The sequence below is a fragment of the Globicephala melas genome, chromosome 2 (genome assembly GCF_963455315.2).
Source record: "Globicephala melas chromosome 2, mGloMel1.2, whole genome shotgun sequence".
NCBI lineage: Eukaryota > Metazoa > Chordata > Mammalia > Artiodactyla > Delphinidae > Globicephala > Globicephala melas.
Genome location: NC_083315.2, coordinates 56,428,455 through 56,441,534, shown reverse-complemented (window position 1 = coordinate 56,441,534; position 13,080 = coordinate 56,428,455). Strand labels below are relative to the sequence as shown.

Here is a 13,080-nt window from a genome sequence, read left to right as displayed (position 1 = left end):
ACTGTATTGTATAACTGAAATGTGCTAAGAGGGTAGAGCTTAAATTTTCTTACAAAAAAAGGAAAAAGGCAAACAGTTGATGGATGTGTTAATTAACTTGGTAAGGAAATCCTTTCACAGTGTATACGTATATCAAATTATCATGTGTGCACTTTAAATATCTTGCAATTTTATTTTTCAATTAGATCTCAATAAAGCTGGAAAAAAAACTTTGCCTAACCTAAGGCCATTAAGATTTTCTCCTATGCTTTTTTCTAAAATATTTTTTGAGTTTTAGGTGTTACATTTAGGTCTATCATCCATTTTGAGGTAATTTTTGTATATGCGTGAGGTATAGCTCAAAGTGGGTTTTTTGGTACATGAATATCCAATTATTTCACCGTCATTTATTGAAAAGATTATTTTTTCTGCACTGAATTGCCTTCGTTTCTTTACTGGATTTCAGGAGTCAATATATATGAGCTATTTCTTGACTTACCAATGTTTCATTGATCTATTTCTCTATCTGTATGCCAATTCCACACTCTTTGGATTATGGACCTTCATAATGATTCTTTTTTTTTTTTTGCGGTACGCAGGCCTCTCACTGTTGTGGCCTCTCCCGTTGCGGAGCACAGGCTCCGGACGCGCAGGCTCAGCGGCCATGGCTCACTGGTCCAGCCGCTCTGCGGCATGTGGGATCTTCCCGGACCGGGGCATGAACCCGTGTCCCCTGCATCGGCAGGCGGACTCTCAACCACTGCGCCACCAGGGAAGCCCCATAATGATTCTTAATAACAGATATTGTTAGCCTGCAACTTTGCTCTAATTTTTCAAAGTTCTTTTGTTTATTCTAGGTTTTTGCATTTCTCTTTGAATATTAAAGTAGCTTGTCAATTTTTACAAGAAAATGCCTGCTGAGATTTTGACTGGAATTGTGTTGAGCTTAAAGATCAATTTGGGGAGAATGACATCTCAACAATATTGAGGTGTCATGGATGTGCAACAACCCTCCTTTCATTTAGGTCTTTAATTCTCTAAGCAATGCATTCTAGTTTCAGTGTATAGGTCTTACACACTGTTGTCAGATTTATCCCTAGTATTTCATATCTTTTGATGCTATTGAAAAAGTTATATTTTGAAATTTCAATTTCCATTATTCATTGCAGATATATAGAAATGGAATTGACATCTGCATATTAATCTTGTATCCTGTAACACTGCTGAACTCACTTATTGGTTCCAATAACTTTTTGTAAATTCCACTGGATCTTATACATAGGTCATTATGCCTTCTGTGACTAGAGATAGCTTACTCTTTTCAATCTGGATGGTTTTTGAAATTATATTTTCTTGCTTGACTACACTGGCTAGAATCTCCAGGGAAATGATGTATACAGTGGTGAGGGTTGGCATCCTTGTCTTGTTCCTGGTCTTAGCGCGAAAGCATTCTTTCTTTCACCAGTAAGTATCTTGGTAGCTGTAGGGCTTTTTGTTTGCTTATTTGTTTGTTCTGTAAATGCTCTACATTAGATTGAGAAAGTACCCTTCTATTCCTAGTTTTCTGAGAGTTTTTATTTATTTTTTAAATCAGGAATGAATGTTGGATTTTGTCAGACTCTTTACATTCCTATTGAGGAGATCATACAGTTTTCTGTGTTTTGGTTTGTCAATATGGTAAATTACATTGATTGATTTTTGAATGTTAAATTAGTTTTGCTTTCTTGGGATAAAACCCACTTGGTCATGATGTATTATACTTTTTATATATTACTGAATTCCACTTGCTAAAAATTTGTTTAGCGTTTTCATATTGATCTTCATGAGGAACATCTGCTCTGGACCGTTTGGTTTTGTATTAGGTACCACGGCCTCACAGCATCGATTGGGAAGTATAGCTCTTCTTTGATTTTCTGGAAGAGTTTGTGTAAAACTGCTATAATTTCTTCTGTGTGTGGTAGAATTTACCAGTGAAGTGTCTGTGCCTGCAGCTTTCTTTGAGTGAAGGCTTTTAACTCCAACTTAAATCACTTTAAGAGATAGAGAGATATCCAGGTTATTTACTTTTTCTTGCATCGGCTTTGGTAGTTTGCACCTTTCAAGGAATTTGTCAAGTTCATCTAAGTTGTTGTAATTATTAATATAAACTTGTCCATAATATTCCCTTATAATACTTTTAGTGTCTATACAATCTGTACTAAGGTAATTTCTCATTCTTTATATTGTTAATTTATCTTCTTTTCCCCTGATTATCTGGCTAGAGGTTTATCAGTTTTATTGATCTCAATGAATTTACTCTTGAGTTCATTGAGTTGTCTATTATTTTTCTCTGTTCTGTTTCATTACTTCTGATATTTATTGTTTCATTGTTTCTGCTTACTTTGGGTTTAATTTGCTCTTCTTTTTCTAGTTTTTAAGGTGGAAACTGAGGTCATTGATTTGAGGCCTTTCTTTTTTTCTAACAAGGTTAGTGATAGAAATTTCCCCTACGTACTGCTCATTTCTTCAGTTATTTTTTTCTGTCCCTCACGCCCCTTTTCAGGAATTTCAATTACACATATTTTAGGTTAACTGCACTTCTTCCACAACTCACTGACATGTTTTAAATTTCTGTAATTTTATTTTCTCTGTCTCATTTTGGATAGTTTCTATTGTTATGCTTCTATGTTTATTAATCTTTGTTTTTCTGTAATATTCAATCTGCTCTTAATCCCATTGAGTTAATTTTTAAACTCATGTAGTTTTCATATCTGGAAGTTTGATGTGGGTCTTTAAAAATATCTTCTACATCCTTACTTAGATTTTTGAACATACAGAATACAATTTATTCAACTCTGCTGTTTTTACAACTTTTAATAACTCTTAATGTCCTTGTCTGATAATACTACCATCTATGTCAGTTCTAGGTTGGTTTTGATTGAATAATTTCTCCTCATTATGGGTCATACTTTCCCACATCTTTGCATTCCTGCTAACTTTTGATTGGATGACAGACAATGTGAATTTTATATTGTTTGGTGCTGGACGAGTTTATATTCCAATCACTATTACTCAGCTGTGTTCTGGAATGTAGTTACATTTCTTGGAAACAATTTAATCCTTTTGGGTCTTGCTTCTATGGTTTTAGGTGTGACCAGGGCAGTTTTTATTCCAGGGTTAATTATTTGCCATTACTGAGGCAACACCCTTCTAGAAATCACACTTGGTGCTTTTGCTATTTGATGGGTGGGCACAGACACTGTACTTAGCTCTGTGTTGCTGGTGGGCACTGTTCCCTCTAATCTTAGTTGGTTCTTTCCCCAGCTGCACATAACTTCCTTACACACATGCCAAGTAGCAGAGGCAAACCCTTGGTACATCGCTGGCGTTCTTCCTGTGCATCTCTCTCCTCTCTGCTCTGATCTCCTTCACTCCCCGACTCTCAGCTCTGACTCATGACAGGCAGTCTGCTGGGCTCCATCTCGGATCCTTCTCTCCACACCACATCCTGGAAACACTCTCAAGGCCATGAGCTCGGCAACCACAGGACTATCCTTGTATGCTTCCCATCTTTCAGGGATAACTGTCCTTCATTGTCTATAGTTCAGTGGCTTGTTTCTTACACACTGCTCTCTTCTCTTTTCTCAAGCATGAGGGTAAGCCCATTTCCTAATGCTCCATCTTGGCTGGAAGCAAAAGTTTCCTGATGCTGTTTTTAAACTATTGTTATGGAAAGTTGTATAAGCATCCAGAAATATACAGAAGATTATTATGAACACTTGTGCACCCATCACCCAGTTTTAATAAATAATCAGCTCATGGCTGATCTTGTTTCATTTCTAATCTCACCCATTCCCCCACCTCCCAAATCCCAGAGTGATATCATTTCATCCATCACTATTTCAGTGTGTGTATATTTCTTAGCATAACCTCAGTAACAATATCACACCTAAAACTAACTGACAATAATTCTTTAATATCATCAGGTATTGAGCAGTGAGCTGCTTGACTAGGGGGCAGGAAGAGGCTGGGAGAGTGGCAGTGAAGACACTTGGAGGGGGTTAAAGGGACACAGATCCTACTAACTGCATCACATACTCCATTAAGAAGTCCACCCACAAGCTGCTGGGGATGCCTCTTCAATGAAATTCCATTTAGTCTGCGTTACTGAGTACACAGGACTAGGAGCCCTGGAGGAACATGCCTATCAGGGGAGCAAGGTAGAAGAACACAAAAAGGTGGGTAGCTCAGGTGGAGACATCCTCCAGAAAGACCGAAATGGATGTGGTTGGCTTTCCAGAGAGGAAGCATTTAATTTCAAGCAGCCAGTGATGGTACCTGGGGTTACAATCTTCCCTAAGGGAAAGGAAACGAGGGATCTACTTAATTGATTAGCGTGCCAGAACAGAACTACCACACATAGTCCTAATGGTCTCAGTTTGTTTTCACAAGTATTTAAATACACTCACCCGTCTAAGGAGAAAATGTTTCCTCCTGAATGGGACCATGCCAGAGGAGGTGTCTTGGAAATTGGATCCTGGAGAGGACTTTTTTTTTTGGTTATTTCAAATACGACTAATCTGGGGACAGGACAGTAGGGGGAGGAACCTGTGGTTTCATTTCAGTAATCATTTCTAGATTCAAAAGTAATCCCGGCTCTGGCCAGAGGCCATCCGACCTTCTCCTCTAATTCCCACTCAGGATTCACAGTCACCAGGCTGCTTTTTTCTTCCCACTCAGGGACGTGGGACTTGCTCACAGCAGCCCTCTAATCATGCAAATTTGAAAAAAGTTAGAGCAGTGAATTCTCCTGGTAAATCAGGTGACGTGTGTTCAAGACTGGGCTTCAGATCTAGCTTGACTGCAGAGAAAGGATGCTCTGGGTAAAACATGTGGTGAATCTGGCCTTGGGACACTTTTATTTCTCACTGTAATTAAAAGTGTGACCATTCTGGCGCCCACTTTGGTTTCCTGGGTGTTTAATAAGTTAGTGTGGCTCTTGGAGCCAAAGCATCCTGGGTCAGCCACGGCGACTGGCCAGGCTCCAGGCAGAGGGCCTTTGGGCTCCTCCCACCTGTGAAATGTTCCATGGCAGCCTTGTGGGTTTGCTGGGAGTGGATGATCAGCTGTCAGGCTAAGGAGAGACTTCTGCTAAACACATGCTCCCCTGAGTTGCCTCCATCTCTCCCCCATTTCTTGGGTGTATGCTTTGGAGCATTACTGCATTTATCCAAGCCAGCAGCTGCTGTCCCTGTATCATAGGAACATTTTCAAAGGCCAAACGTAAAGGTTAATGGAATTACCTGTCAGTATGACTGGCAAGTGATTGGGAGTTGCCTCTCCATACGAGCTGGACCACCATTTGCATATTTCCAAACTAAATATACTTCAAACCCAAGGAACCCAGTACTGGAAAAGGGTATATTTCCTCATAAACAACTTTAGAAACTTTGGTTATCAAGTTACCAACTCAACTGGTAAACATACATGCATTTTAAAATACGTGGACAGCTTCCCTACGTGCATATATAGTTTTGAGAATACGATTTAACTCACTTGTCACCATGGTCCTTAATTGTGAAAATTCCACAAAGATTCTGAAAAATTAGACTAGGGACAGGTGAGATGTTAATTTCCAGTTAATGTTTTTTCTAAATGCAGCCTGGTTTCTTTGCTCAAGGATATTTGTCCCCCATGGATAGCAACATAAGTGAGGCATGGAAAGAATATCTTGGTAAAGCTGCAAGGCCTGAAATTCACAGTTATTGTAAAAGTGTAAGAGTCGCTTTCTCTTTAAGTAGGGAACTGACACTTCAAGAACCCACGTGTTTGGCCTCCCACTCGAAAATCTTTTTAACCAACTTTTAATATATGTCAAGTGGCCAGACAGTGCCTGGCACATGAATGTTAGCTATTAGTTCTAGTTTTTGAAGAGTCTTTGTGGTCTCTTGAAGTGGTATTTTATTTGAAAAGTTAATTAGTCACATCATAAAATGGGTTACTCAAACATTCCTCCAGTGATTCATTAAAATTCTTCCGAATGGACATAGCATGCGAAATGCTGCTATACTCTACAAGGACACAGTGGGTACAGGAATCAATGGTAGGTGATCCGGTTTTGCAGGAAAAAACCTGGTATTTAGTGTCACAAGTGGATTCACATGTGGTTCTGCTACGTCCTGACTGTAAATTCAAGGAATTTTCTTGGCCTCGGTTTTCTTGCCTACAATGGGAAAGCTAAGACTTTGTTAATGTGTTGCAAGGATTAAATAAGACATCACATTTAAAGAGCCTAGTGTCTGATATAGAACAATGCCTCATAAATGCTAACTACTGTCATCAATGCTACTGTCCTTGTTTTTAAGAACTTCTTTTTCTTTATATTTTATATATCCCTTTAATTTAATCAGGAAAACTCCCTTTAGATTGGTTCCATTATTATCTTTTTTAAAAAACTGAAGTATAGTTAATTTACAATGTTGTGTTAATTTCAAATGTATAGCGAAGTGATTCAGTTATACGTACATACACACATATATATGTATATATGTATTTTTTCTTTTTCAGATTATTTTTCAAAGAACTTCTAATTTAATGAGGAAAAAAAGTATGTGATCAATTATCAAATAAGACACAACCAAATACCTGTTGTAATAGAAGTCTACAAAGTTCTGAGGAATGGCAAGGAATGACCAACTCATTCCAACTGTTCCTAGAAACTTCTTTCCCGGGTATCCACTCTCTCATACCTCAAATCTTTGTTCAGATTCCATTTTTTTTAGTGAGGCCTTCTCTGACAACCTTAACTTAAAATTGCACCCATACCCACACCCAATACCTGCTCCCCTTATACGGGTTTCGTCATGGCATTAACCATTAAAATACCATCTAACTCATTTATGCTGTTTATTGTTTGTCTCCATGCACATGAGGATTTCCTTCTGGTTGCTTGTTCCTGCTTCCCAGCAGCCAGATCACACTATTGAGGGGCTAGCATGTGCCAATGGTGGGGGGACAAAGTGGGCAAAACCTGGAAGGGTCCTTGCTGTCATGGAGTTTGTGGTCTAACTTGGAAGAGGAGTAGAATAAAGAGTGAGACAGAGTGTGTGTGCGGGGGAGTGGGCAGCACTAGACATGAGCTTAAACACAAGCACAGAGGTGTATGGTGTGTCTGGGGAGAAGGATGGTGAAGGGATGCAGTGGGAGATGAGGTAGAAGGGATGGAGCAGGGCTGGATGCTGAAGGGACCTGAGTGGCTTGTGAAGGAGTTTATTCTGCAGGTAGAGGGGATATCAGAGGAATCTGGGAAACAAAGTCACCCAACCTGACCTTTGTTTCAGAAGGACCACTTGACCAACTGGCAAAGGGAAGCCCGCGGCCAGGTAAGGACACACCCTTTCACCCAGAGGCTGATTGTTGTTCACTTCCTCTGCCTTTGTCTCTGCTTATCCCGTTGTCCCTATCCTGCCTTTTTTGCCAGATTTCTATCAGCCTCTGCTACTCTTTCTTCTCATTGGCCTTCCTCTGCTGTACTGTGATTCCCATCACTGTGTGTTTTTAACTTTTTTTTAAAAAAATTAATTAATTAAAAACACCATTTTTTTTACTTTACTCTTTTTAAAAATTGAAGTATAGTTGTTTTACAATGTTGTGTTAGTTTCAGATGTATAGCAAAGTGATTCAGTTATACATACACACACACATATATGTGTAGGTATATATACATTTTTTCAGACTCTTTTCCCTTATAGGTTATTACAAAATATTGAGTATAGTTCCCTGTACTATACAGTAGATCCTCGTTGGTTATCTGTTTTATGTATAGTAGTGTGTATCTGTTAATCCCAAACTCCTAATTTATCCCCTCCCACCTTTCCCCTTTGGTAACTGTAAGTTTGTTTTCCATGTCTGCGGGTCTTTTTCTGTTTTGTAAATTAGTTCATCTGTATCATTTTTTAAGATTCCACATGTAAGTGATATCATATGATAATTGTCTTTCTCTGTCTGGCTTACTTCACTCAGTATGATAATCTCTAGGTCCATCCATGTTGCTGCAAATGGCATTATTTCATTCTTTTTTATATGAATAATTGAGTAGTATTCTATTGTGTGTATATATATACCACGTCTTCTTTATCTGTTCATCTGTCGATGGACATTTAGGTTGCTTCCATAAAAACACACAAATAGTTTAAAAAACACAACAGAGAGGGTCCATGTACCTTTCACCCAGCTTCTGCCATCACTGAAATTTTTTTACCCTTAGAAAGATCTGAGACCTCACAATGAAAATAGTTTGTTCTTTGAAACGCTGACTTTTAGAAAAATCTTGACCCAAATACCTTTGACAATTTAAAGAACCCACCATACGTAGGTAACCATGGCCTTCCCACTTGTAAAAACAGAAGACAGGTTCCAGGGTATATGAAGGAAGGACACCCCACTGCGTCTCTCCTACTGAAAGCATCTATTCACCTGCTACTATTACTTCATTATTACTTCACCTATTACTTCATTATTCAGAGAAGTAATGAGAGCAGGCAGACTGAGGAAGAAGACCACAGAACTGGTGGTGAGTTTATCACTTTTTATTTCCAGTCTCTCTGACGTGAACTCAGTGCAGCCCAGAACTCAGAAGTGGGCATTGGTTCCAAGAGGAGACCTCTCCTCTGGCTCAAGAAGCAGGAAGGGGGTCTACAATGTTCAGAGAGAGTGTAGAAGTCCCTTATTTATCTTTTTTTTTCTTAAATTTTTTTCCTCAGTTCTCTTGTGCCCCAGACCTCAAGCAATCCTGTGGCAGCAATGGGAGATGGCAGGAAATCAGAACAGGAAGGCAGAGAACCTTCCTCTCTAATCAGAGGAGCTGTGGATCCCAGCGGGTGTGGCGAGCCCCACTGCTGTTGCGCTCTCTCTGGCCTCTGCTCAGCTCTGAGGTGGGTGCAGTCAAATCAAGTGTGCAGGAGTGCGGGGCATACACAGCCTCAGGGTGCTGGCTGAAGGGCTGGAGAGCAGAGTCCCAGGGACGCAGAACTATCGAGGCAATTATGGTAAGGCAGGAGCTTGGGAAAGCAACCCCTTAAAGTTGTTTATGAACTCTTGGGCTTACCCCTGAACTGCACATGTATGGATCTGACCCTAAATAGACTCCAGAGACTTGGAGCAGTAAAATATGGGACAGACGACTTGCCTAAGTCCCAGACTGGCCAGTAGGTGGTACATACACCAGACAGATCCAACAGCACTTCTCAAAGACTTGAAGTCGAAACCACGATCCACAGAAGTCTTGGGGAACTGAGGACTTGTGGTCTGAACCCTACTGGGTTAATTACTTCCTAAAACAAAAATAACAATATCTGCCATAAGATTTAAAAAACAACCAAAGTCTCAAAACATAATATTCAAAATATCTAGGATACAATAGAAATTTACTCACTATACCAAAAAACCCAGGGAAATCTCAATAGCAATGCTGGGATGCCATCAATATTGAAATTATCTGACCAAGACTTTAAAGCAGTTATTATATTTTCTAACCAGTAAGAGAGAGCAAACACTCTTGAAAAATACAGAAAGTCTCAGCAAAGAAACAGAAGATATAAAGAAGAATCAAGTGGATATGTTAGAAATGAAAAAATTCAACAACTAAAATAAAAAGTCATTGGATGGGCTCAGTAACAGAATGGAGATGACAGGGGATTCAGTAAATTTATAAGTAGATTAACAGAAGTTATCCAATCTGAAAAATTGACGGAGAAATGACTGGAAAACAAATTGTGTAGAACTGTAGGGACCTGTAAGACAATAACAAAAGGTCTAACCTTTATATCATCCAAGTCCCATTAAGAGAGGAGAAAAATGTGCAGCAGAAAGAATCTTTAAAGAAATAATGGCTGAAAGGCTGGTTTACTATTAGAAGGCAATCAATGCAATACATTACATTAGCAGTTTAAAGAATAGAAACAACTCAATCATATCAGCTGATGTAGAAGATGCATTTGGAAAAAACTTAACAACTATTCATGATAAAACTTTCAGCAAACTAGGACCAGAAAGGTATTTCCTTCACCTGACAAAGAACATCAACAAAAACCCATTCTATATAAAGCTGAAAGACTGAAAGCTTTCCCTCTAAGATCAAGAACAAGGCAAGGATGTTCCCTTTCACCACTCTTATTCAACCTCTAACTGGAAGTCTTAGCCAGTGCAATAAACAGGAATAAGTGAAGAATAAGAGTAAGGTAAGAAATATAAATAAAAGGCATACACATTGGAAAGGAAACAACATAATTGTCTACATAGAAAATTTCAAGGAATACACACACAGACACACACTCTTGAACAAATAATTGAGTTTAGTAAGATTGCAGGATATGAGGACACCATGGAAAAATCAACTGCATGTTGATTATATATGAGCAATGAACAATTAGAAACCGAACTTAAAAAAAATACCATCTACAGAAGTTCAATTCCTCCCTAGATATAGATCTTACAAAATACGTACAGGATCTGATATGCTAAAAACTACAAAATGTTCATGAAAGCACTGAAATAAGGCCTAAATAAATGGAAAATATAGCTACACTGACTTCATGGGTTGGAAGATGTAACATAGTTAGCATTGATTTATAGATTTAACATAATTCCAATAAAAATTCCAGCAGGAAACTTTATAGATAGAGGTAACCCAATCTTCAAGTTTATATGGAGAGGCAAAAAATAGGATACTTGAAACACTTTTGAAAAAGAAGAATAAAATTGGAAGAATCATGCTGATTTTAAGGCTCACTATAAAGCTATGGTAATCAAGACGGTGGAGTATTGGCTAAGGAATGGACATATCCATCAGTGGAACTGAACTGGCATCAATAAATAGTTTCCTACAAATATGCTCAGTTGGTGTGTGACATATGTGCAAAGGCAATTCAAAGGACGAAGGATAAGCTTTTCAAAAACTGGTTTGAACAACCGGTCATCTATATGCATAAAAATGAACCTTACCCTAAATCTCACACGTTATACAAAAATCAACTCAAGATGAGTCAGAAATCTAAATGAAAGCACGAAAGTATAAAACTTTTAAGAGTTCACACAGGAGAAAATCTTCATGACCTGGTTATGCAAAGGTGCTTAGACATGTCATCCAAAGCATGATCCATAAAAGAAAAAAAAATGATAAATTGGACTTTATCAAAGTTAAAAACTTCTGCTCTGCCAAGGGCACTGCTCAGAGAGTGAAAAGTCAGGCACAGACTGGGAGAAAATATTTGCAAATCAAGTATCTGACAAAGGATTTATACTCAGAATATATAATGAACTCTCAAAACTCAACTATAAAAAAAATAGCAACCTAATTTTGCTGAGAAATAGGAAAAAGGCTTGAACAGATATTTTGCCAGGGAAAATACATAGATGAAAAATTATAACATGAAAAAAACTCAGCATCATTAGTCACTAGGGAAATGATAACGAAAATGATGAGGAAATACCATTCTAAACCTACTACAATGGCTAAATTCTTTTTTAAAGAAGCCAAGAGCTGGTGAGGATGTGGGGCAGCTGGCACTCTCACACGTTTCTGGTGGAAATGCAAAACGGTATTGTACTCTGGAAAACAGTTTGGCAACTTCTTTTAAAGTTAAACATATACTTACCATGTGAACCAGCAACCCCTCCCCTGTGTTTACCCTAGAAAAATTAAAACTGTGTTCACAAAACCCCTGTTCTCAAGTGTATCGCAGTTCTAGTCTAACTGTAAAAACTGGAAACAACTGAATGCCCCCTACAGGTGAATGGCTAAACAGTCCATGGTCCATCTCTACAATGGGTACCACTCAGTAGAACAAAGGAACAAACTATGGATACGCACAACAGCTCAAATGAATCTCAAAATAATTATGCTGAGTGAAAGGAAGCCCGTTTAAAAAGATTACGTTCTGCGTGACTCCATGTATACCAAGTTCTCGAAAGAGACAAAGCCAAAGTGATAAAAAAACAGAGCAGGGGTTGCCAGTGCCCAGGGTTGGGGAAGGCACAGCGTTAAAGAGAGCAGGAGGGGTACTTGGGGGTGATGCGACAGTTCTGTGTTCTGAGAGCGGTCATAATAACACAAATCTATACACATGCTTGAATTCTTAGAACTGTACACAAAAAGTCATTTTCCTGTATTTTCCCTTAAAAAATAAGATTAAAGAAAAAAGAAAAGAGTTGACAACTCTTGCTTCCAATTGAAGCCTAACCAGATCTCAGCAGCGAGGTCAGCACCAGTTGCAAAGAGGGCAACCACGGACAAGATCTTCTGCTACTGTCTGAGCATCTCTACACGCTGCTCACTCCACCGGAGCATTTACATCACAACTCCTAATGTTTACGATCGCCCTGGAAAGTGGGTTAGGCTTACTGTATAGAAAAAAAAACTGAGGCTTAAGGGAAATGAAATAATTTGCCCTGCATCTCATAGCCAGTAAATGTTGAGTCTGGACTTGACCCCAGCCCTTGTTGCCAATCTCACTGTAAACCTACTTCTCCATATGACTGCTCACTGAAATTAAGAAAAGCAGTGAAAGCTATCAGGGAGACATTGGAACAGCACTTTGATTCACATATATCACAGATATTCTCTAAGCATATTTTATTGTAAACCTCGAGTTTGTTTGAAATTCTGGGAGGTTCAGGGAAATTTAAAAACTACTGCCATTTAATCAGAAACCCCCAATAAGTGGCTAATTTTCAATAGACTTGAATAGTTACCTCCAGTCATACAAATCTACAGTAATTCATATTTTTCCCTAAGTGAATGAAGGAATCATTGTGACTTAACACGACTTGGCCAAGTATTTGCTAATTTCACAAGCAGGAATTTATACATATGAAGCAAAGATTAATTGTTTAAAAATTTTCCCCTTTCACACACAGGACTCTCCTAAGAAGCTGTCATTGGTTCTTCCCACTTCTTCCCTTCACCCCACCACGAAAAAAGAAATTTCAAAAATACACAAAGTAAATCCATTTTAGAGACTGAAACTAAACATTACTTTTTATTTCATTATGATTATAGCTGAATAACTATCTCAAAACATTCTAAATATGGACTATGCACATTTTTCATGTAGTGAATGATAC

General features: G+C 38.5%; 1 protein-coding gene across 5 annotated transcripts in view; it reads right to left on the bottom strand.

Annotated features, from left to right (window-relative positions):
- Positions 1-13,080, bottom strand: part of LOC115862920 (OTU domain-containing protein 7A) — a 398,816-nt gene that overhangs the window by 171,018 nt on the left and 214,718 nt on the right. The gene's annotated exons all lie outside the window — the stretch shown is intronic.